Source organism: Schistocerca gregaria, chromosome 3 (assembly GCF_023897955.1).
Source record: "Schistocerca gregaria isolate iqSchGreg1 chromosome 3, iqSchGreg1.2, whole genome shotgun sequence".
Taxonomy (NCBI): domain Eukaryota; kingdom Metazoa; phylum Arthropoda; class Insecta; order Orthoptera; family Acrididae; genus Schistocerca; species Schistocerca gregaria.
In genome coordinates, this window is record NC_064922.1 from 778,357,429 (window position 1) to 778,382,843 (window position 25,415).

Sequence of the window (25,415 nt, forward strand, 5' to 3'; positions counted from 1 at the left end):
TCATAGCACCAGATTCAATATTTTTCGAAGTACGTCCACCTTAGCATGTTATCCATTTCGCGGCATCAGCGCAGTGTAATTTATTAAAACAGAGGCTCGGCAATATGACCAAGTGTGGTACAAAATCTAAAAATATCGGTGGCTGTCCCTGCTATTCCTGTATAAAAAAAATTGCAAAAATAGTTACATCGGAGCTGTGACGACACAACCAAGCCAAATGCTCTTCGAAGCTTTAAGTTGGGATCACTTCGTAGACTGTATTCAAATTATTAAGACGACAATGAAAGACGTGTTCAAAGTCCACGGTGCTTTGTAATGGAATCTGTTTGGTACTAGCGATGTACTGGCATTCAGAATCTTCAGAGCGTTACTGGCAAACCTTATGTTGCACCATTAATCCCAAGACATTTGAATAGGGCTCGGCAATCGATACTCGCGTTCGAACGGGCTCGGGATTCCCCGATAAGCCGCAGTGCTCGATACATTATTGGTCCTGTTTGAGCATTTACGTGGCTTTAGATTCGCGCGGCGCAAGTGCAAAGGATTCGTGAGAAATCACGAACTACTCATGCTCTGCATAAAGCCTGACCATTTCGTGAAACTCAGAAGGTAATAACATTAAAACCACCGCTGCAAAAATTTTCAGCCGGCCGGTGTGGCCGAGCGGTTTTAGGCTCTTCAGTCTGGAACCTCGCGACCGCTACGGCCGCAGGCTCGAATCCTACCTCGTGCATGGATGTGTGTGATGTCCTTGGGTTAGTTAGGTTTAAGTAGTTCTAAATTCTAGGGGACTGATGACTTCAGATGTTAAGTGCCATAGTGCTCAGACCCATTTTGAACAAATTTTCAATAAGACTTCTCACAGAATAACAGTATGTATGGATACAGTATAAACATTTATGCTGGTTTTCAAGTAAATGTAACAGGCAAAGAAGAAAATGTTGTCCTTCAAAGAAAAAGTTATTTAACTCATCCCAGTACAATACCTTATTTCTTAATGAGAGGTTAATAATTTAGTAAATGGGTTGCAAAACAGTTTTTTAATTCCTTTTACATAGTATAATAACAGGTAAAAACGGTACAGATCAGTTCGAAAACAAAGTGACAACATTCATATAAAACAAGGGATAAGACTGGCCAAAAACTAAATACCTAACAAAATACCCACTGAGGCGACTAAAGTCGTGGGGTAGTGATATGCACATATACAGATGACGGCAGTTTCGCATACATGCAGGTATAGAAGGCCAGTGCATTGAGGAGCTGTAATTAATACTCAGGTGCTTCAAATAAAACGGTTTCCAACGACATTATGGGCGCACGACAGGAATTAACAGTCTTTGAATGCGAATTGTTAGTTGGAGCTAGATGCAAGCGACATTGTGTTTCGGAAATCGTTAGGGAATTCAATATTCAGAGCTCCAAGAGTGTGGCGAAAGTACCAAATTTCAGGTTTTACCTCTCAGCACGCCAACGCAGTAGCCGAGGCCTTCAGTTAATGGCGGTGAGCAGTTGCGTTAGCATAGAGTTGTCAGTGCTAACAGACAAACAATACAGCGTGAAATAACAGCAGAAATCAATGTAGGATGGATAACGAGCGTATTCGTTTCGACAGTGCTGCGAAATTTGACGTTAATGGGCTATGGTAGCAGCACCATATCGCCAGCAGTGCCTTTCCTGGAGTCGTGACCAAATCAGTTGGATCCTAGACGACTAGTCTGGTCAAATGAGGCCCGATTTCATTTCGTAAGAGCTGATGGTAGGGTTCGAGTGTGACTCGCACCACACGAATCCACGAAACCAAGTTGTCAACAAGGCACTGTGCAAGCTCTTGGTAGCTCAATGATGGTGTAGACTGAGTTTACACGAAATGGACTGGCTCCAGTCCGGTCCACCTGAACCGATCATTGATTGGGAGAGGTTATGTTTGGTTACTTTAGCTGCTCATGGACTCCATGTCCAAAACAACGACGGAACTTTTATGGATCACAATATGCCATGTCACCAAGCTGCAATTATTCTCGATTGGTTTGGAAAACACTCTGGACAGTTCGAGCGAATGGTTTGACAATCCAGATCGACCAACGTGACTCCCATCGAACTTTTACCGGACATAATCAAGAGGTCAGTTCGTGCAGAAAATCCTGCACCGGAGACACTTTCGCAACTATGGACGGCTATGGAGCCACTTGTAGACTTAGAAAAAGCTTTTGAGAATGTTGACTGGAATACTCTCTTTCAAATTCTAAACGTGGCAGGGGTAAAATACAGGGAGCGAAAGGCTATTTACAATTTTTACAGAAACCGGATGGCAATTATAAGAGTCGAGGGACATGAAAGGGAAGCAGTTGTTGGGAAGGGAGTAAGACAGGGTTGTAGCCTCTCCCCGATGTTATTCAATCTGTATATTGAGCAAGTAGTAAAGGAAACAAAAGAAAAGTTCGGAGTAGGTATTAAAATCCGAGGAGAAGAAATAAAAACTTTGAGGTTCGCCGATGACATTGTAATTCTGTCAGAGACAGCAAAGGACTTGGAAGAGCAGTTTAACGGAATGGACAGTGTCTTGAAAGGTGGGTATATGATGAACATCAACAAAAGCAAAACGAGGATAATGGAAGGTAGTCAAATTAAGTAGGTTGATGCTGAGGGAATTAGATTAGGAAATGAGACACTTAAAGTAGTGAAGGAGTTTTGCTATTTGGGGAGCAAAATAACTTATGATGGTCAAAGTAGAGAGGATATAAAATGTAGACTGGCAATGGCTAGGAAAGCGTTTCTGAAGAAGAGAAATTTGTTAACATCGAGTATAGATTTAAGTGTCAGGAAGTCATTTCTGAAAGTATTTGTATGGAGTGTAGCCATGTATGGAAGTGAAACATGGACGATAAATAGTTTGGACATGAAGAGAATAGAAGCTTTCGAAATGTGGTGCTACAGAAGAATGCTGAAGATTAGATGGGTAGATCACATAACTAATGAGGAAGTGTTGAATAGGATTGGGGAGAAGAGAGGTTTGTGGCACAACTTGACTAGAAGAAGGGATAGATTGGTAGGACATGTTCTGAGGCATCAAGGGATCACCAATTTAGCATTGGAGGGCAGCGTGGAGGGTAAAAGTCGAAGAGGGAGACCAAGAGATGAATACACTAAGCAGATTCAGAAGGATGTAGGTTGCAGTAGGTACTGGGAGATGAAGAGGCTTGCACAGGATAGAGTGGCATGGAGAGCTGCATCAAACCAGTCACAGGACTGAAGACCACAACAACAAAACAACAATGGAGGCACCATGGTTCAATATTTCTGAAGGGGACTACCAACGACTTGTTGAGCCCATGAAACGTCGAGCTGCTTCACAATGGCGTGCAAAACAAGACTCGACATGATATTAGCAGGTATCCCATGACTTTTATCATCTCAGTATATTGTGGGAAACTGACTATAATTGTCGTCACGAATATAAATTACAGCGGCAAGAGGCGTCTTGGAGATGAAACCATCACACGACACTAGATCGGGGGACGAGTGAAAGATCGAGAACTGGTCAGAACCATGATTGCAGTTCTTTATTTATTTATTATCATCTGCTGTTGTTACATGTGACCTACACACTAGAAAATGTTGTAGTCCGTGCATCACAGTTACTTTTGTTAGCAAAATACATAATGCATTAAAGCGCTAAGACGAGTCGTAGAGATAATATCAACAATAGCCAAGACTGCGAGCCAAGCGAAAGTTCGAACGGAACCCATGATTTCCTGAATTGTGACGTATACTGTTTGAACAGTTCGAGTCGGTCTCAAACACAGCCATACTTTTGGAAAACAGTGCATGTTGGCTACATTCCGCGCATTTATATGCTCACTCCATAGATATTTTCATTTTATGCCTGGTTTCGCTCTTTCGTTTTTTGATTTAATTTTTACTTCTGAAGCCAGCCACGACAAGAGATCATTAAAACAAAAATATTAAGACAAAGCTATAGAACAGTCATTAAAATAATGAGCATCATTATAAGTGCTCTTAAAAAGAAAACGTGCACAGTTTGTGGCCGAACCAACACGCCAAAAAGTAATTTCCGAGAGTTAATCAGGTCAGATAAAAATGTCTCACCTAAGATTAAAGCACCTGGGTTCATTAGCAGAAGAAGAGTAATTTGCTGAAAAAGTGTGATCAAGCCGTTGCAGAAGAAAGACCTCTGTAATCGGCAACCTCTCTCCGGGGTGTTATTTACCTTACAACGTTTATCTTTTCGACAGGGAAATTAATAGAACTTCTCATCAGAATACCGGATATCTCCTTTCTCTGACGTTGCTTAATAAGATACGCTTCGCCCACTGCGCCCAAAGGAATAACGCCTCTTTACTTTAGTTCTTTTATTCATGTGAGAAACGGGAGATTGGCTGGATATGGAGATTTCCTTTACTTGATTTTGTCTCTCCCAGATTTTTTTTTATCAAGCCAGAAGAACGAAAGTCTTCCGTGCATATACGTAAAATGATACGTACGAAACAATTCTAATTTCCTTTTACTATAGAGGATATATCACTGACGTGTATCTGCAGTATGATTTTGGAACATATACTGCGTTTGAACATATTACCTCTAACAAAATAATCTATTGACTCTCTGTCAAAATGGATTCAGAAAGTATCGTTCTTGTGAAATAAAACTAGCTCGTTGTTATCGACAGGTGGTCTCAAATTGATTCCATATTTACGTATTTTCAGAACGCCTTTGACACCCTTACTCTCAAAAGGCTCCTAATCAAATTAAGTGTCCATGGAGTATCGTCTCAGTTCTGCGACTGGATATTTGATTTCCTGACAGAAAGGTCACAATTCGTGGTAACTGACGAAAAGTCATCGAGTAAAACAGAAGCGATATCTGGCGTTCCCCAAGCAAGTATTATAAGCCCTTTGCTGTTTCAGTCATCAGAAGATCAATACCAAAAGAGAAATGATTTAGTCAAGATATCTGTATGATGCGAAAAGTGAAAATTGACTCCAAATAACGAAATCCAAATAACGAAAACTGTGTGGTCATCAACATGAGTACTAAAAGCAATCCATTAAATTTTTGTTGCGCGATAAATCACACAAATCTAAAGGCTTTAAGTTCAACTAAATACCTAGGAATTCAACTTTAATTGGAACGATCACAGAGTTGTGGGGAAGGCGAATCAAAACTGCGGTTTGTTGGCAGATTTGCTAGCATCTTGATAGTTGCTATCAAGTCTTCGTGTGAAGCCCCTCTGAAACGGTTTGAATTCATGAAACCCAGGGAAATATGGCACTCTATGGCATTATCTTTTATTCTGAGAGATGCATACGAGGCCTGAAGATGGCATAGTGGAATGCAGATACTGGTTGTCGTCAAACTAAAATAAAGTAATATCTTAGCTACACGGCTGTTGGAGAATTTTGGTAATACTAACAATTACTGAACCAGCTGATGTCCCCGGTCCATGATGGATCAACGGACATTGGCTTAAATATCGGTTACGTCATAAAAGCGTTGACCTTTGATGTGAATTTCTGCACGTTGTCATTCTGAGGTAGGTTCGCATTGATAACACCAAGTCACTGTGATGATTTTTTTTTTCAGAAAATAATTGTCTGTGTTTTACGTTTCAAGTTGCGGCAGGCGTCCATGCGCCATTGTTTCAGTTCGAGAATCGAGATGTGCGGGAAAAACTTTGTACACCACTTCCCTTCTTCGAAACATTTTGAAAAATGTGTTGAACGTTGCTGCACAATACTGAATAGGGATGTTGTTCCATTTACATTTGTGACTTAACAACGTTCGCACACTACGGTCTTACATACATTACTTAACGCTGCCTGCTCACAAATGGCTGCTCGAATGCACATCTGTTGTTTACAGCTGTTAGGTCCAGCTGGCACCGTCGTTACCTCGCTGACGTCGCTTGTAAGCCAGGTTTACAATCAGTCTCGAAACTCTTTGGGCGCACGGCTTATAATTGCTGGAGCACGATCTTTATTGAACATGGCATATATCAGCTATATAAGCACTCATAAATGGGTCGTCACGAAACAACGACCCTCTTTCGTATTATAGTTCTCTCAGTAGTGCCTGTATACTTTAATCTCGTTATCGGAGTCTCAAAAAACTTTTATCACTTGACCTCACGGTCTGTGCTCCGTTCTTACACTTCTTTCGCACCAATTATTAACTTTTCGGTCCGTCAGATTCATCTTCTATTACCTTCGCTGTTTATTCCTTACAATATGTCCTCTACGCCAATTCTTCTTCGTTCCGTTTTTCAGCTGTAAATTCCCAAGAGTTCCCTCTTCCATCTTCAATACATGTACATATTAATTTCTCTGTTCATAGCATGTCACAATAAATATTACATACAATAGTATGGAAATCATATTCCCAAATATGTTACCGGGCCACAACTTTTCGCGATTGGTTTGCAGAACATTCTTGACAATTCGAAAGAATGGTTTGACCAGCCACGTCAACCGACATGAATCCTATCGAAAAATTATCGGATGTAATAAAGAGTCAGTTGGTGCACAAAATCCTGCACCGACAACACTTTCGCACTTAATGGACGGCAACAGAGATAGCATGGCTCAATATTCCTACAGGGGGCTTCCAGCGACTTGGACCTCCTTCTGCCCGTCGTTGTGCAACAACTCGACGTGGCATTGACTCAAAAAGCGCTGGAAGCCCCTGCAGGAATACTGAGCCATGCTACCTCTGTTGCCGTCCATAAATGCGAAAGTGTTGTTAGTGCAGGATTTTGTGCACCAACTGACCTCTATATTACGTCCTATCAATTTTCGATAGGATTCGTGTCGGTTCACGAGGCTGGTCAAACCATTCTTTCGACTTGTCAAGAATGTTCTGCAAACCAGTCGCGAAAAGTTGTGGCCCAACAACATGTTTGGGAACACGATTTCCATTAATGGCTGCAAATGGTCCGACCCAGTCCATTCCGTATAAATAGCCCTCGCCATTATGGAGACAACGCCAGCTTGTATAGTGGCTTATTGACACTTGGGTCCATGGCTACGTGCGGTTTACGCCATACTCTAACCCTACTATCGACCCTTACCAACCGAAATCGAGAGTCATATGACAGGCACTGTATTCCAGTCGTCTAGAATCCAACCGATATGCTCATGTGCCCAAGAGAGGCGCTGCAGGTGGCGTCGTGCTGTTAGCAAAGGCACTCGCGTCGGTATCCTGCAACCATAGCCCATTAGAACCAAATACCACAGCACTGTCCTAAGGGATACATTCGTCGTACGTCCCACATTGATTTCTGTGGTTATTTCAAGCAGTGTTGCTTGTCTGTTAGCACCGAGAACTCGTCTCAAATGCCCCTGCTCTCCGTCGTCAAGCGAATATCTTCGGCCACTGACTTCCGTATGGTGAGAGACAATGCCTGAAATTTGGTATTCTTGGCACACTCTTGACACTGTGGATCTCGGAATACTGAGTTCCCTGACTGCCCTTTTATAAACAAAATGGCTCTGAGCAGTATGGGACTCAACATCTATGGTCATCAGTCCTCTAGAACTTAGAACTACTTAAACCTAACTAACCTAAGGACATCACACAACACCCAGTCATCACGAGGCAGAGAAAATACAAAATGCGGTTATTTTGTGTTTTGACAGACACACACACACACACACATATATATATATATATATATATATATATATATATATATATATATATATATATATATATATATATGTGTGTGTGTGTGTGTGTGTGTGTGTGTGAGAGAGAGAGAGAGAGAGAGAGAGAGAGAGAGAGAGAGAGAGAGAGAGACAGAGCGAGAGCGAGAGCGAGAGCTTCACTTTTCTAACCAGCTGCGCTAGGTTTCTCAGTGAAGATTCCTGGCTTGAACAGCCCTATCATGGTGGTTCCACAGATTCTCGATTGAGTTTAAATCCGAAGAGTTTCGTGGCCAGAGCACCACGGCCAACTCATCCTGATGCTCTTTGAACCACTACGAGCTGTGTGACACGTCGCGTTGTCCTGGTGATAGATGTCATCGTACAGAGGACAAGTAAATTGCATTTAGGGCTGAACGTGGTCCCCAAAGGTAGATGCATACTTGTGTTGACCCATTGTGCCTTCTGGAATGACGAGATCACGCATGGAATTCCTGGTGCAGGGCGTTTGTATTCAAACGTTTCACGCCATACACACCAACGGCTGTTTGTCCGATGGAACATAAAATATGATTCATTTAAAAAGGCCACCTGTCGCCACTCAGTGCAGTATTGGCGTGCAAATTATGTACATGTGTATGAGAGCTAGTCTGACTACTTCTCGGCAGGTAGCAGCGCTGTTCGCCACCGATGAACAGGAGTCAGCAAGGGGGGGGGGGGGGGGGGGGGACGCGAACCAGGCGCCTGTTGCGGTGGCCCATGCTCAGCAACGTTCAGTGTTGGTAGCCTCTTGGTTCATTCCGGCGGTCACTTGCTCAACTGTTGTACGTCTATTCTCCCGTGCATATCTCCACAACTAGCGTTCAATCCTGTCATCTATGCTCCATGTTGCACCACAGTTGCCTCGGCGCCGGTTTTCTGTAGCACCATTTTGCCATGCACTGTATACTTTGACCACAGCGGTACACGATCAGTTCACAAACTGGACCTTATCGGAAATGCTTCCACCCTTCACCCAAAAGCCTATGATGTTTGCCCTTTTGAGCGGCAGACAAATCGCTTCGTTTCCTAATTACGACAGTGACTGCACTGTATCCGGCGTCTCCCCGACACAATTTATACACCTTCCGCTGCCAGCGCTGCGCGTTGGCGACGAACATACGTGGTGGTCACATTAACGAATGGATCACGTTGGCTCTACATGCTCAACATACAGATTTGGTAATGATCTAAGGTGATGGCTGTAATTGTATTTGTGGCTTAAGGAACCACGACAGATTCCGTGAGGAAGATAATCACAGTGAATTAGATTCCAGTGATTTCTCATTAAATAACCTACACTTCTGGCCATTAAAATTGCTACACCAAGAACAAATGCAGATGATAAACGGGTATTCATTGGACAAATTTATTATACTAGAACTGTCATGTGATTACATTTTCACGCAATTTGGGTGCATACATCCTGAGCAATCAGTACCCAGAACAACCGCCTCTGGCCGTAATAACGGCCTTGATACGCCTGGGCATTGAGTCAAACAGAGCTTGGATGGCGTGTACAAGTACAGCTGCCCCTACAGCTTCAACACCATTCCACAGTTCATCAGCATTAGCGACTGGCGTATTGTGACGAGCCAGTTGCTCGGCCACCATTGACCAGACGTTTTCAATTGGCCGGCCGAAGTGGCCGTGCGGTTCTAGGCGCTGCAGTCTGGAACTGCGAGACCGCTACGGTCGCAGGTTCGAATCCTGCCTCGGGCATGGATGTGTGTGATGTCCTTAGATTAGTTAGGTTTAACTAGTTCTTAGTTCTAGGGGACTAATGACCTCAGATGTTGAGTCCCATAGCGCTCAGAGAGTTTTCAATTGGTGAGAGATCTGGAGATTGTGCACGACAGGGCAGCAGTCGAGCATTTTCTGTATCCAGAAAGATCCGTACAGGACCTGCAACATGCAGTCGTGCATTATCCTGATGAAATGTGGGGTTTCGCAGGGATCAAATGTAGGGTAGAGCCACGGGTTGTAACACATCTGAAATGTAACTTCCACTGTTCAAAGTGCCGTCAATGCGAAGAAGAGGTGACCGAGACGTGTAACCAGTGGCACCCCATACCATCACGCCGGGTGATATGTCAGTATGGCGATGACGAATACATGCTTCCAATGTGCGTTCACCGCGATGTTGCCAAACACGGATGCTACCATCATGATGCTGTAAACAGAACCTGGATTCATCCGAAAAATTACGTTTTGCCATTCGTGCACCCACGTTCGTCGTTGAGTACACCATCGCAGGCGCTCCTGTCTGTGATGCAGCGTCATGGGTAACCGCAGCCATGGTCTCCGAGCTGATAGTCCATGCTGCTGCAAACGTCGTCGAATTGTTCGTGCAGATGGTTCTTCTCTTGCAAACGTCCCCATCTGTTGACTCAGGGATCGAGACGTGGCTGCACGATCCGTTATAACCATGTGGATAAGATGCCTGTCATCTTGACTGCTAGTGATACGAGGCCGTTGGGATCCAGCACGGCGTTCCGTATTACCCTCCTGAATTGACCGATTCCATCTTCTCCTAACAGTCATTGGATCTCGACCAACGCCAGCAGCAATGTCGCGATACGATAAACTGTAATCGGGATAGGTTACAATCTGACCTTTATCAAAGTCCGAAACGTGATGGTACGCATTTCTCCTCCTTACACGAGGCATCACAACAACGTTTCACTAGGAAACGCCCGTCAACTGCTGTTTTTGTATGAGAAATCGGTTGGAAACTTTCCTCATGTCAGCACGTTGTAAGTGTCGCCACCGGCGCCAACCTTGTGTGAATGCTCTGAAAAGGTAATCATTTGCATATCACAGCATCTTCTTCCTGTCGGTTAAATTTCATGCTGTAGCACGTCACCTTCGTGCTGTAGCAGTTTTAATATCTTGTAGTGTATTTTGGTGTTAACACAGATGGTAAAGATACTCTACGCAGAGTGGTAAGTTGCGTTACTAGAAAGTATGCATTCTTATTCTTTTTTAGCTAGAGAGCCTGGGATCTATTTCTATTACTCGCAGGTCGTTGCTGAATCCAAAAGAGTGGTAACATCTTAGTCAATGGGCTGCGTGATATTCCTCTTCAAACTTCTTCACTGCTCGACGTTCCGATCCCTCTGCTGAGTCTTCTCAAGGATATCATTGGTGTCCCTGCATGGCTGAACACTGTCGAAAGACAGTCTCGCATTCACATATAAAAGCCAGTTTTCTCGTGCTTTTTCGGAGAAGCTGAGTTACTGGCTAAAATCCTTAAGGCTGTTTCTGGTAGGCCGATATCACTGGATAAATATTGAAGCCAGATACTAAAAGAGAGAGAAAATCGAAAATATTTCTATTGTTGTACGGCCTCGATTTTTTTCGTAGTACCTGTTACGTCCTTCACTCGCCGTGGCTGAGTATTTACTTGCATGATTGCGGGCAGCGACGAAGACGGAAGTCTGCAGCCGTCATTGCTTTTGACATTGTGCTCGTTCTTCGACGTTTCGATTGCTTCGCGGACATCCCTTCTGCAAACACACTGCTGCAATAAGTGATTCATTCGTTCCGCAGTTCTATATTTTCCAAAGTATTTCATCCTCTAACACGATTGACGCATGAATAGAACCGAGTTTGCATTGTGCCCACTACTTGGCGCCACAAGTGCAGTGCCTCGACAGAATGACGACAAAGTAAGAAAATAGTTCTTGTGTGTTGGAATATACGAGATGTTTATCTGTTACAACAGCGTAGCGTGTTCGGAAGCAATTCTACATCTACATATACATCTGAATCTACACACACACTCCGCAAGCCACCTCACGGTGCGTGGTGAAGGGTACCCTGTACCACTACTACTCATTTCCATTCCTGTTGCAAACAGAGAAATGGAAAAACGGCTGTCTATATGCCCTATAAGCCCTAGTTTCTTCTATCTTTGTGGTCCCTACGAGAAATGTATGTTGGCGGCAGTAGAATCTTTCTGCATTCAGCTTCAAATGTTATTTCTCTACATTTTCTCAATAGTGTTCCTCAGAAAAGAACATCGCATTCCCTCCAGTGATTCCCATTTGATTTCCCGAAGTATCTCCCTAATACTTGCGTGTTGTTCGCCCCTATGAGTAACAAATCTAGCAGCCTGCCTCTGAACTACTTCAGTGCCTTCCTTCAGTCCGAACTGTTACGGATCAGAAATACTCGAGCAGGACTGAAGACGAGGTCGCACTAGCGTCCGATAAGCGGTCTCCTTTAAAGAAGAGCTACACTTTCCCCCAGCTACACTTTCTCCCAGTAAACCGAAATCGGCTATTCGCCTTCCCTACCATTACCTTCTTACCTTGACATGCTCCAGTTGTGGCTGTTTGCGCAACTGACTGCAGATTCAGAAATTTCCTCTTCCATGAGGATGGGACGCTCTCTCAAAGGAGGACTGGTGTTCATCGGTACCTAAACGCTGGGTTAGACGTAAAGGTGAAGCTGATGTGACTCTGTCCACTTGACCCCTCACATCGCCTTGCATCTCGTGGTCTTGCGGTAGCGTTCTCGCTTCCCACGCCCGGGTTCCCGGGTTCGATTCCCGGCGGGGTCAGGGATTTTCTCTGCCTCGTGATGGCTGGTGTTGTGTGATGTCCTTAGGTTAGTTAGGTTTAAGTAGTTCTAGGTTCTAGGGGACTGATGACCATGGATGTTAAGTCCCATAGAGCCATTTGAATCATGTAACGCCTTGTGACTTTTTCTTTCGGGGGAGGGTGGGTTGCAATAAGGGGCGTGTTTACGTAACCTCACTGCCAAGAACACAGGGAGAGCTGAGAGAAAGCATCAATGCTGATGTGGTAACCACCGATAGAACGTTGCTGCGTATGGTGTGGAACGAAACTGACTACTGGTTGGACGTGTGCAATATAACCAGGGGAGCCTCATAGAATATCTGTAGCGTGCAAAATCCAAACTCTCCGAGTTTACGGTTCTCTTCATGCAGTATTCATATTTGATCATGTAATACTTTGGAAAATACAGAGCTCTGAAAACGAAGAAGTTGAGTATAGTAGCTCTTTGTTATCTTCTGTGGCTAACACGCCTATGTTCTTAAAATCCATAGCATGGTCACACTCTTCTTAGTGATCCACGATCGCTTATATCACATTTTGCCATGAGCGTGTTCTTTAACGCATTTTTATTGTTATTCCAGCTTCTATGATAACTTATATACTTAGTCAGAACCACACGTCACTTCAAATACTCCCGCAGTGCGGGGGACGTCAGGGAAGTCCATTCTAGGACCGAGACCGAGAGGATTTTTATTTCATTTTATTTATTTATTTATTTATTTATTTATTGTTCCGTGGGACCAAATTAAGGATAAGTCTCCATGGTCATGGAACGAGTCAATACATGAAATTATAACATGATAGTAGAAACAGATAAAATGAAATATAAGAAACGGATACAGGCGACGATTCGTAAGTTTAAATAAAGAAAATGAACAACGCAACACTGGAATTAGTTTAATTTTTCAGCTCTTCCAGGAGCTCCTCGACAGAATAGAAGGAGTGAGCCATGAGGAAACTCTTCAGTTTAGACTTAAAAGTGTTTGGGCTACGGCTAAGAATTTTGCGTTCTTGTGGTAGCTTATTGAAAATGGATGCAGCAGAATAGTGCACTCCTTTCTGCACAAGAGTCAAGGAAGTGCATTCCACATGCACATTTGATTTCTGCTTAGTATTAACTGAGTGAAAGCTGCTAACTCTTGGGAATAAGCTAATATTGCTAACAACAAACGACATTAAAGAAAATATATACTGTGAGGACAACGCCAGAATTCCCAGACTATTGAATAGGGGTCGACAAGAGGTTCTTGAACTTACACCACATACAGCTCGAACAGCTCGTTTTTGAGCCAAAAATACCCTTTTTGAATCAGAAGAATTACCCCAAAAAATAATACCATATGACATAATCGTATGAAAATATGCGAAGTAGACTACTTTTCGTGTTGAACAGTCACTTATTTCAGATACTGTTCTAATGGTAAATAAAGCAGCATTTAGTTTCTGAACAAGATCCTGAACATGGGCTTTCCACAACAGCTTACTATCTATCCGAACGCCTAGGAACTTGAACTGTTCCGTCTCGCTTATAATATGCCCATTCTGTCTGATAAAAATATCGGTTCTTGTTGAATTTTGAGTTAAAAACTGTAAAAACTGAGTCTTACAGTGATTTAGCATCAAATTATTTTCCACAAGCCACGAACTTATTTCATGAACTACATTATTTGATAAAGTTTCAATATTACACACAAGATCCTTGACTACCAAGCTGGTGGCATCAGCAAACAACTGAAAAATGTAGTCCTTATACCATTCTTCCAGACAATTCTTCTCATGCCGTCGGTCACTCTATCCACAAACGATAACATTACAAAAAGTGCAGAAGGTTCCTTGTTCTTCTTCTTGGCGTTATTATTATTACAGCTTCGTTTGGAGGCCATGTTTACGGTAAGGCCATCATAGCTGTTAGCCGCCAATTTTGCCCTAAGGAAACAGATCCATGGTGGCAAGCTCTAACTGTCCCTGATACAAAATAAACGCGGAGACAGTGTCCAGAATGGCTTTCTGCTAGTCTAGCTGGTGGCATGAACCGGTTCTCAGGGGTTGGATAAAAGAGGAAAAGACCGAGAAAAATGCCTGCTCCAATTGCAAAGCCGATGCTAGCCAAGCCTGCAGGTTGCGCTGTTGTATTTGACCACCGGCGGCACCTGTGAAGTGTGCTTAACGAGTTGCAAGTGTCAGTCGCGGTCACAACAGTATACTGTGTAGTTGTGAGTGCGATATGTCGGAGCTAAGTGACCTTGGGCAAATTGTTAAGCTGGATGTTTCTACATCCAAGGTAGCGGAGGTGTTTGGTATTTCAAAGGGGACCCTATCGAAATTTTATACACTTAAAGGGAGAGCGGAAAAGGATCATCCGCTGAGTCAAATGCGGTCGAAAGTGTGTGTTGGGTGATAGTGACAGACGGCCATTGAAGAGGATTGTGACGAAAAATTAGAGGACGACAGCTGCAAAAGTCACTGCTAATCTGAAGTCGCGCTCGTGAACCCCCCTGTCAGCACCGAAACAACACAAAAGGAGTTGCATAAGCTGGGAATTGCAGGATGTGGCCGGCCAGGGTGGCCGAGTGGTTCTAGGCGCTACAGCCTGGAACCGCGCGACCGCTATGGTCGCAAGTTCGAATCCTACCTCGGGCATGGATGTGTGTGATGTCCTTAGGTTAGTTGGGTTTCAGTAGTTCTAAGTTCTAAGGGACTGATGACCTCAGAAGTTAAGTCCCATAGTGCTCAGAGCCTTTTGAACCATTTTTTGCAGGTTGTGCTGGAATTCGAAAGGCACACACCAGTGATGCAAATGGCCGTAACTGGAAAACGTGGTGCCGAACTAATAAAACCTGGGCTTTGGAGCAATAGAAGGAAGTCATTTGGTTGGATGAGTCTTGAATCACAATGATTCCAACTTCTAGACGAAATTACGTCTGGCGTACGGCGTTCCAAGCATATAATGCAGTCTGCTTTCTGAGAAGCGTCAAACGTTCGTGAGTTCAGTGATGACTTGGACACTCATGCCCTGGTATTCCACGGGCGTCGTGATTAGTCTGCAAGGAGGCATTACTGGCAAGGATTACGTGATTATTTCAGCTGATCAGGTCGATCCCGTGGTAAAATATCTGTATCTCAATGGTGATGCTGTTCTCCAAGTCGACAGGGATCCTGTTTTCACAGCTCGCATCGTCCAGGAACGATGTCGGATCTTCCTGGCTACCACAGTCACCACATCTTTGTATTATTCAGCTCTTCTGGTCTATTTTGGAGACAATAGTGCGTGATTGCTATGTACCTCTATCACTGTTACCTGAAGTTACCACTATTTTGCAGGGGTCACGGTATAAGATCTCCTTGGAAACCGTACACGACCTGCATTATTCATTCTGAGAGAACTGGAAGGTGTTTTGAACTCCAACGGTTTTTCTATACCGTATCAGTCATGGTAATATGTCGTGTTTTTGGTGTTTCCACATTTTTATCCAAATCATGTAAATACATGTGCCCTACATTATGATTAGGTCTTCTGAAGATCAACAGATCTGTAGCTTGTTTCACAATTCGTGTACACATGTCTAAAGGTTGTAGAGGGGCTTAGTAGATCAAGATTTGCATGTTGTTGTTGTTGTGGTCTTCAGTCCTGAGACTGGTTTGATGCAGCTCTCCATCCTGCTCTATCCTGTGCAAGCTTCTTCATCTCCCAGTACTTGCTGCAACCTACATCCTTCTGAATCTGCTTAGTCTATTCATCTCTTGGTCTCCCTCTACGATATTTACCCTCCACGCTGCCCTCCAATGCTAAATTGGTGATCCCTTGATGCTTCAGAACATGTCCTACCAACCGATCCCTTCTTCTCGTCAATTTATGCCACAAACTCCTCTTCTCCCCAATTCTATTCAATACTTCCTCATTAGTTATGTGATCTATCCACCTTATCTTCAGCATTTTTCTGTAGCACCACATTTCGAAAGCTTCTATTCTCTTCTTGTCCAAACTAGTTATTGTCCATGTTTCACTTCCATACATGGCTACACTCCATACAAATACTTTCAGAAACGACTTCCTGACCATTAAATCTATACTCGATGTTAACAAATTTCTCTTCTTCAGAAACGCTTTCCTTGCCATTGCCAGTCTACATTTTATATCCTCTCTACTTCGACCATCATCAGTTATTTTACTCTCTAAATAGCAAAACTCCTTTACTACTTTAAGTGTCTCATTTCCTAATCTAATTCCGTCAGCATCACCCGATTTAATTCGACTACATTCCATTATCCTCGTTTTGCTTTTGTTGATGTTCATCTTATATCCTCCTTTTAAGACACTGTCCATTCCGTTCAACAGCTCTTCCAAGTCCTTTGCTGTCTCTGAGAGAATTATAATGTCATCGGCAAACCTCAAAGTTTTTATTTCTTCTCCGTGAATTTTAATACCTACTCCAAATTTTTCTTTTGTTTCCTTTACTGCTTGCTCAATATACAGATTGAATAACATCGGGGAGAGGCTACAACCCTGTCTCACTCCCTTCCCAACCACTGCTTCCCTTTCATATCCCTCGACTCTTATAACTGCCATCTGGTTTCTGTACAAATTGTAAATAGCCTTACGCTCCCTGTATTTTACCCCTGCCACCTTTAGAATTTGAAAGAGAGTATTCCAGTCAACATTGTCAAAAGCTTTCTCTAAGTCTACAAATGCTAGAAACGTAGGTTTGCCTTTTCTTAATCTTTCTTCTAAGATAAGTCGTAAGGTTAGTATTGCCTCACGTGTTCCAACATTTCTGCGGAATCCAAACTGATCTTCCGCAAGGTCCACTTCTACCAGTTTTTCCATTCGTCTGTAAAGAATTCGTGTTAGTATTTTGCAGCTGTGACTTATTAAACTGATAGTTCAGTAATTTTCACATCTGTCAACACCTGCTTTCTTTGGGATAGGAATTATTATATTCTTCTTGAAGTCTGAGGGTATTTCTCCTGTCTCATAAATCTTACTCACCAGATGGTAGAGTTTTGTCATGACTGGCTCTCCCAAGGCCGTCAGTTGTTCTAATGGAATGTTGTCTACTCCAGGGGCCTTGTTTCGACTCAGGTCTTTCAGTGCTCTGTCAAACTCTTCTCTCAGTATTGTATCTCCCATTTCATCTTCATCTGCATCCTCTTCCATTTCCAGTACATCACCCTTGTATAAACCTTCTATATACTCCTTCCACATTTCCGCCTTCCCTTCTTTGCTTAGAACTGGGTTTCCATCTGAGCTCTTGATATTCATACAAGTGGTTCTCTTTTCTCCAAAGGTCTCTTTAATTTTCCTGTAGGCAGTATCTATCTTACCCCTAGTGAGATAAGCTTCTACATCCTTACGTTTGTCCTCTAGCCATCCGTGCTTAGCCATTTTGCACTTCCTGTCTATCTCATTTTTGAGACGTTTGTATTCCTTTTTGCCTGCTTCATTTACTGCATTTTTATATTTTCTACTTTCATCAATGACATTCAATATTTCTTCTGTTACCCACGGATTTCTATTAGCCCTCGTCTTTTTACCTACTTTATCCTCTGCTGCCTTCACTACTTCATCCCTCAGAGATACCCATTCTTCTTCTACTGTATTTCTTTCCTCCATTCCTGTCAGTTGTTCCCTTATGCTCTCCCTGAAACTCCGTACAACCTCTAGTTCTTTTAGTTTATCCAGGTCCCATCTCCATAAATTAGCACCTTTTTGTAGTTTCTTAAGTTTTAATCTACAGTTCATACCAATAGATTGTGGTCAGAGTCCACACCTGCCCCATGAAATGTCTTACAATTTAAAACCTGACTCCTAAATCTTTGTCTTACCATTATATAATCTATCTGATACCTTTTAGTATCTCCAGGATTCTTCCATGTATAAGATTTGCATACAAAACTCATATCCGGAAATGTCATAGCCGCTGTACAGGACTGCTCGGAATAGCCGCGTCTTGTCACGCTCCACGCGGCTCTCCCCGTCGGAGATTCGAGTCCTCCCTTGGGCATGGGTGTGTGTCTGTGGTCCTTAGCGTAAGTTAGTTTAAGGTAGATTAAGTAGTGTGTAAGCTTATGGACCGATGACCCTCAGCAGTTTGGTCCCATAAGACCTTACTACAAATTTCCAATTTCCTGTACCGGTCGATTCGAAAGTTATAAGCAAAAACCGTTCACCGTTCTGATACCTCTGACACTGGAATACATATAACAATACAGTTGGTGCTAATAATGTAGGGTAGGCAACTTTGAGAGATGGTAGTGTGTACCAAAAGAAGGAAAAAATATGCAGTAAACACCAGCTCTGAAATGCATCACTGAGGAACTATGAGCCCTTGCTCATCTTCGCTCCCGTGAAACAGATCTCCTCTATTGAACAAGTGTTCATAGTTCTTCAGTTATGCATTTTAGAGCCCTCGTTTACTAGGCATATTTGTTGTTTCGGTCCATACCTAACATATAGTCTTAGCAACAAAAATACCTGCACATACACTTCAAGGTCAGAGGTATCAGAACGGTTTTCGCTGATAACTTCCGACTCGTTCGTTTCCGGCCAGGGACCCTTATCTGAAATTGATACATTTGTCGCCGGCCGGAGTGGCCGTGCGGTTCTACGCGCTACAGTCTGGAACCGAGCGACCGCTACGGTCACAGGTTCGAATCCTGCCTCGGGCATGGGTGTGTGTAATGTCCGTAGGTTAGTCAGGTTTAATTAGTTCTAAGTTCTAGACGACTTATGACCTCAGAAGTTAAGTCGCTTAGTGCTCAGAGCCATTTGAACCAATTTTTGATACCTTTGTCCTTCTCCATCATCCTAGAAAGTTTCTAACATCACCATGTATTTACAGGCGCCTGTAGCTTTGATGCTCTGTAGCGTCTCTGGATGACGTTTCCGGACAAGAATTCCAATGTAAAACTTTATCTACTAAGTTCCCTCTATGATCTCCACAAGTGTGTAACATGAAACTCCCTGTAAAAAAAGGGGAAGAACTCAATCTTGATGGTAAAGCTGACGAATGTTGATCAGTGCACTACGGCACAGAGTTTACAGGAAACCGACGACCACGAAAGCCCCCAGCGTTACTTCTTTCTTTCCTTGCATAATTATGTAGCTACAGATTACTGTTATCAATCAGAAACAACCGTGCTGCGGGCTGCCGTTGTTTTCAATTAAACTCGTTTGCGCTCGGGTCACAGAAATTCAGTTACGTCGCCAAACACATTTGATGCTGCTTCGACGTGTGACAACGTGGGTGTTTACGGCCCCGTGGTGTTTATCCTGCGGCGGTGATGCGTTACACGATAAACCCGGCGGCAATCAATAACTCGCTAGTTACTTCCCGTCCCTTCCCTATGCCAGTTATCGTCCTGGTGGTGGGGAGCGGGCGGTGCAATGCCGTAATAATTACCTCATATCGGGCCCAGATTTCATTAACCTCTATGCGGGCAAGTGGCTACAAGTGAAAGACTTTTCGTTCGTAAATTAGTGCAGCAAGGGAGGGAAAGCTTGTCTGTGCGAACAGGATATTTTTTGTCATGAATAGTGAATGTTTCGTCTGTAAATATGAAGAAAACGAAGTGGAACTTAAAATATCTGGTGTCTGGCAGCCATTGTTAAGTAATAGCCTCATTAATTAACTCGAGTGGAAAATACATGCGCAGGCTGAATATCTGGAAGCACAGGATGAAAGCTGGCTCTAAATATGCAAAAGCAAGCCGGCCGTTGTGGCGCTTCAGTTCGGAACCCCGCTGCTGCTACGGCCGCAGGTTCGAATCCTCCCTCGGGCATGGATGTGTGTGATGTCCTTAGTTTGGTTAGGTTTCAATAGTACTAAGTCTAGGGGACTGATGACCTCAGATGTTAAGTCCCATAGAGCTCAGAGCCATTTGAACCATTTTCGCAAAAGCGATCACAATCTCACTGTTAACTGGTGCATGTTGTTTAGGATGCATATGTTGTTGGATTGTTTCCGGGTCACAAAGACGCGACCACATTTCATTTGTCACCACATAGTAATAAAAAAATATGTCTGCCTTTGTTAGCTTTGAACGCTTGAGTGTATCACATTTCTCCCCGAAATGGGCGTCAGTGTCACACACAATCCCGTACAATCGTCCGTATGGCATTGTTTTTGTAGATTCATCGTATAGATGAGGATACGGGATTAGGCTGGTCAGTAACTCCCAGAAAAAAAGATACCAACAAGCGTAATTCTCCCTAAAAGTGTTATTATTTAAGAAACTAGTTTCGAAGCTTCATTAGCGTGATCTTTGAGCCCCTTTTCGAAAAGGAAGGGAGGCATCGAAACAATTTTTGAGCTGTATTGTGAATTTAGGTGCTCCTTGTGTAGTGCTATGCATATAGTTGTGTAATGAAGCCCAATATTTATGATTAATAACTTGATTAGGAGCCGGCCGCGGTGGTCTCGCGGTTCTAGGCGCGCAGTCCGGAACCGTGCGACTGCAACGGTCGCAGGTTCGAATCCTGCCTCGGGCATGGATGTGTGTGATGTCCTTAAGTTAGTTAGGTTTAAGTAGTTCTACGTTCTAGGGGACTGATGACCTCAGATGTTAAGTCCCATAGTGCTCAGTGTCATTTGAACCATTTTTTGAGCTAACGAAGCGTCGAAACTGGCTGCTTAAATAATAACAGTTTTAGGAAACATTCAGTTCTGCAGTGTGAATGACTTCTCCTACACAGTGACATTTTGTGTCCGCGTAGACGCAATTGATTGTTTCACATTTCCGACGGGATTTGATTTGCGTTTGATGCTGGTCTCCCATCTTCTCGTCCAGTTTCGTTTGCCAGTGGAACCATCTCTATGCGTCTTCAATAGCCTAGAGTCGATTTTTCACGTCTTGAATTCCTCTTCCGCCACGGACTGAATTAAATCACATTATATCTGCTTTTAAATCCAATGTTCAATTTCAGTGACCAAAAAGGAAAATAGTATGGTGCACCACATGTATAGAGAAAGAATTTTCTTAACAATATATGTGCTTTGGTCCATATACGAGGGGTAGTTATCATAATTATCTCTTTACTATATGATGTTCTTTCCAGAATTATATACAACTTTTACGTTTACTTTCTTCTATACTGTGTATGCTCAATTAAGAAATTGTCATTACTTGCTTTCAATTTTGATCGTCACCAGTATAGTATTTTGCGGCGACAATGTATCATTGTGAAAACGGCGAGGGGTCAGATGAGCGGAGGTCGAGGTAACGTGAGAGCGAAAGTACTGCGCAGCGGCACTCTGTCTCAAATGTTCTAATATATGTGAAATCTTATGGGACTTAACGGCTAAGGTCATCAGTCCCTAAGCTTACACACTACTTAACCTAAATTATCCTAAGGACAAACACACACACACGTACACCCATGCCCGAGGGAGGACTCGAACCTCCGCCGGCACCAGCCGCACAGTCTGACTGCAGCGCCCAAGACCGCTCGGCTAATCCCGCGCGGCTGCACTCTGGCGCCTTAAACAGTACGGCCTTGTCTTCAGTGCTGTTCGCTGCTTCGTTTAGAGGTATTTTTCATTCCTCTTCGCCATACGATTCACACTGATGGTAAGACTGCATCATGGCCATCAAAAAGAAAATAAGATGCAATTTTTCCTTTTCTTTTTGTGTGTTTGGGGCTAAAGCCCCGCTGTCACTGTTTTCGTATCTTCTCCCCGCAGGACGCCGCAGAGTCTGTTGTGCACTGTGTACTAAGAGAAGATAAATAAGTAATCAAATGCAAAGGCAACTATGTCTGCTTGGCTGCTAATACCTCAGTCTGCGATCTGTGGAGAGGACATCGTGTAAAAACAACTGCAGGTCCTCTCGACGTTACCTTTATATACCATTACTAAGAGGCGTGCTTTGTTAACATATTTCGTACTGCGTCTTAGTGTAAATACACTAGATATGGGCAAAGTCGTTCATCCTTGGGAACTAGTTCACTGGTGATCGCTCTTTTTTGGGAACCGTCCGTCTTCTCTCGTTCACCGTTCATTGTGTTTGTTGTAAGGTTCTTATGAAAACTTGAAAATTAGTAGCATAGGTGACTGAAGATGGAAGGCCCCAAGAGGGGGCATTTGCCTACCCCCTGGAGTACAGAGTTTTCATTCATAACAGAATTCTCACACGCTTGTAATTTTCGTGATTCTGCAAAACATCTCGATTAGCCAACTGTAGCGTTATGTGGCCGATCGCAGTGAAACAATATAAGGTGGTGCAAGAAAAACTCGGTCCCGAGCACAGACTGCTCGCCAATTACGCACGATTTGTTGACCGCTGCGAGCAGAATAGAGGAACATGTAACAATTAGGCAGTGAAGAAATGCAAACAGCTTCGGAACAATAGATGACGACTGGTAAGCGACAATGAGCAGTCTAATACTCGGGGCCGATTTTTCGTGCGCCACCCTGCACCACTGAAATAATATTGTAGGAGTCATCATATTCTCTTTACAAAATGTGACACTCGATTACGAAGCGCGGGCTTCATTCGGCTGTGAGTCGGTCTGCCTTCCATAACAGTGAACATACTCTTGTACCTTGGATCAAATAAAGACGGAAAATGGCAACTCGTGTGCGCCTTGCCGCCGTCCTTTGCATGTGTAATAACAAAAAAATCTTGCCTTTTTACAAGTATTTCTTCTACTGTTTATCGAAATAGTGAAGTAAGCTGATATGCCGTTTTCTTACCTGAAAAGATGTATGTCTTACATACCACGTAATTTTTATGTAATTTACGTAATCATAAAATAAATTTTAATTACCGATCGTGGTCGCTGAGTAGAATACGAAAAGAACCAGAAGTTCAGAGTTCAGAAAAGATTTGAAACGGATCTAGAAAGGGCGTGCGAAGCGAACGAAACGAACGACAACTCGATACTGAACTATGAGCAGTCGGCAGTGGAACTGCGTCTTGTGGCCACACGAAGAAGGACGAGTCCGGCCGAGCGAGACCGAGTTGGGAAAGGGACCGAGGCTGGAACGAGACCGGCCGACGTGCCGTTGCGGGAACGAGACCGACCGTTTCCCGTTCCAGGTAACTATAAATAGAAAGCCGCGACCGAAGTGAACTATGAAAGACCAGTTACTTAGAACTGGTTCCTCGCTCGTTCCGTTCATCTTGGTTAACCGTTCCTTTGGACCCGTTAGTTCGCGAACGACCCATCTCTAGAGTACACGATGCTACATATCATACTTTACAGAACAATACGCAAGAATAAAAAATGAGTGGGTGCTTAAATAATTATTAAGGTTACTACGAATAACAAAGGAGTATGCTGAAGCAGTAAATACTTAGTTTCGCCTTTTGGTTATTATTTCTTCTCAAAATAACTGTTTACATCCGTGAGTGCCACTTGTATTGATAATTTATTATTACAATCAATACGACAATAATATCAAGAGAACCAATCGAGCAATGGTGTCTAATTGCATCCGGTTTGCTAGATGGGTGACGAGAGAAGAAGGGCAGAGGAACAGGAAAAGGAATTAAAGTCGCCCAAAACATATGATGGGCGAAATTACATTAGAATGTCCCTCTGTAATTGTTTGCTGTCTCTGCTAATAACTAGAGTGCTCTATGTAAATATTAACTGTATTTAATCGAAACATTACAGATGGAAAGTGTTGGATGTTTCGGATAGTATTTTGGCTATGATTTTCGCCCCCCACTAGTGGTTCAGTCATCTAGATCAGAAAGGTTTTCTCGAGTGAGTGTTGTGATGTGACTGCAACAGTGCAGTTAACATGCCTGTGATGAGTGCAAGCAGACCGTTGTGTCGTGTTTATTTAGTAGTTAACTGGGACATAAAGAAGTAATGGTCGAAAAAAAGGTGTCGTTAACGTCTCCCTCCGTCGGATAGATCACCTCCATCAAAATCACGTCTCCTTAATCCAGGAGTCTAGGATTAACTAGCGAGGCGGCTCGGTGGTAAGGCAGTGGACTCTTATTGGGAAGGATGACGATTCAAATGCAGGCCTCGCTGGGTTTTCTGTGATTTCCCTAAATCGCTTAAGGCGTATGCTAGGTTGCTTCCTCTGAAAGGACGTGGGCGATTTCCGTACCCAATAGGAAGGTGTGAACCTTGCTATCGACGAAACGTCATACCCTAATCTTCCTTACTTTTCATCTAGCACTGAACCCTGCAGATGTGTATACAATATCCTTTCCGTGCTGGCAATATACTGGTAAGCCAAATTTCTTCCACCATCAGGACTAGAATCAGCGAATAAAGAGCGCCACCACACCAGCGACCACAACTAGTGAGAAAGTGACCTGCTATCTTTTCAGCTGTTCTTCGCCTGACTCTCCTATGCCGGTGGCCGCTTTCAGGTATGAACTAGAACCTCTGGCTGGCACTGTGCTGCCCCACTTCGTATACTTCGACTTAAGGTCGATTCACCATTAACGGAACGGAACGTCAAAACATTCCACAATGCATTTCAAATGGTGGCATTCAAATCATTGACCGGAACGGAATAGGGTGAGGGGAGGGGGTCGGGGAGAAATGGTGGGGGGATCGATGCTGTCGTATGCTAAAATCGAAAGGTAACCTCGCCTCGCTTATTCATGGTATGATTCTGGATTTCGTGCTTGTTTGTCTTCTTAGTTTTTATTTAGTTGCCTGCTTTGTTCCAGAACGTTCTGCATATTTTTCCCATGTGTATTCTTCCACAAAAGAGGGCAGATACCTGAAATCGAAAAATGATTGAAGTTTTGCTGAAACTGGACAAATGAAAAGCCTACAATTTGCGTAAATAAAAACCTAAATTGATACTTAAATAACCTTTTTCTAACACTGGAAAACCGGATCTATTGAAGGAGATAAACAGTTGTGTTTTACCTTATTTGGCGCTTAGAAAGAAAATAATAATACAATGAATAAGGTAACGACCTTCTATTCATTGTACTGTAAATATTGTTTCATGTCTTTGTATGTATATATGATAAAATCCTCTCGAGTGATCATCCGAGTGGTGACGTCGTCTTGTTGCAACGTTTCAGTGACTTTCATACCCATTATCTTCAGACGAAGTATAGAGATGCTGTTACCTGAGAACATTTTATCACTGGAATACGCAGAGCAAGCCTGCTTGTATGTCTATATTTTCTCTAGCAAACAAATCTC

The 25,415-nt window shown here is 43.2% G+C and overlaps 1 protein-coding gene across 3 annotated transcripts in view; it reads left to right on the plus strand.

The window, feature by feature from the left end:
- Positions 1–25,415, plus strand: part of LOC126354167 (phospholipid-transporting ATPase IA) — a 627,555-nt gene that overhangs the window by 45,711 nt on the left and 556,429 nt on the right. The window lies entirely within an intron of this gene.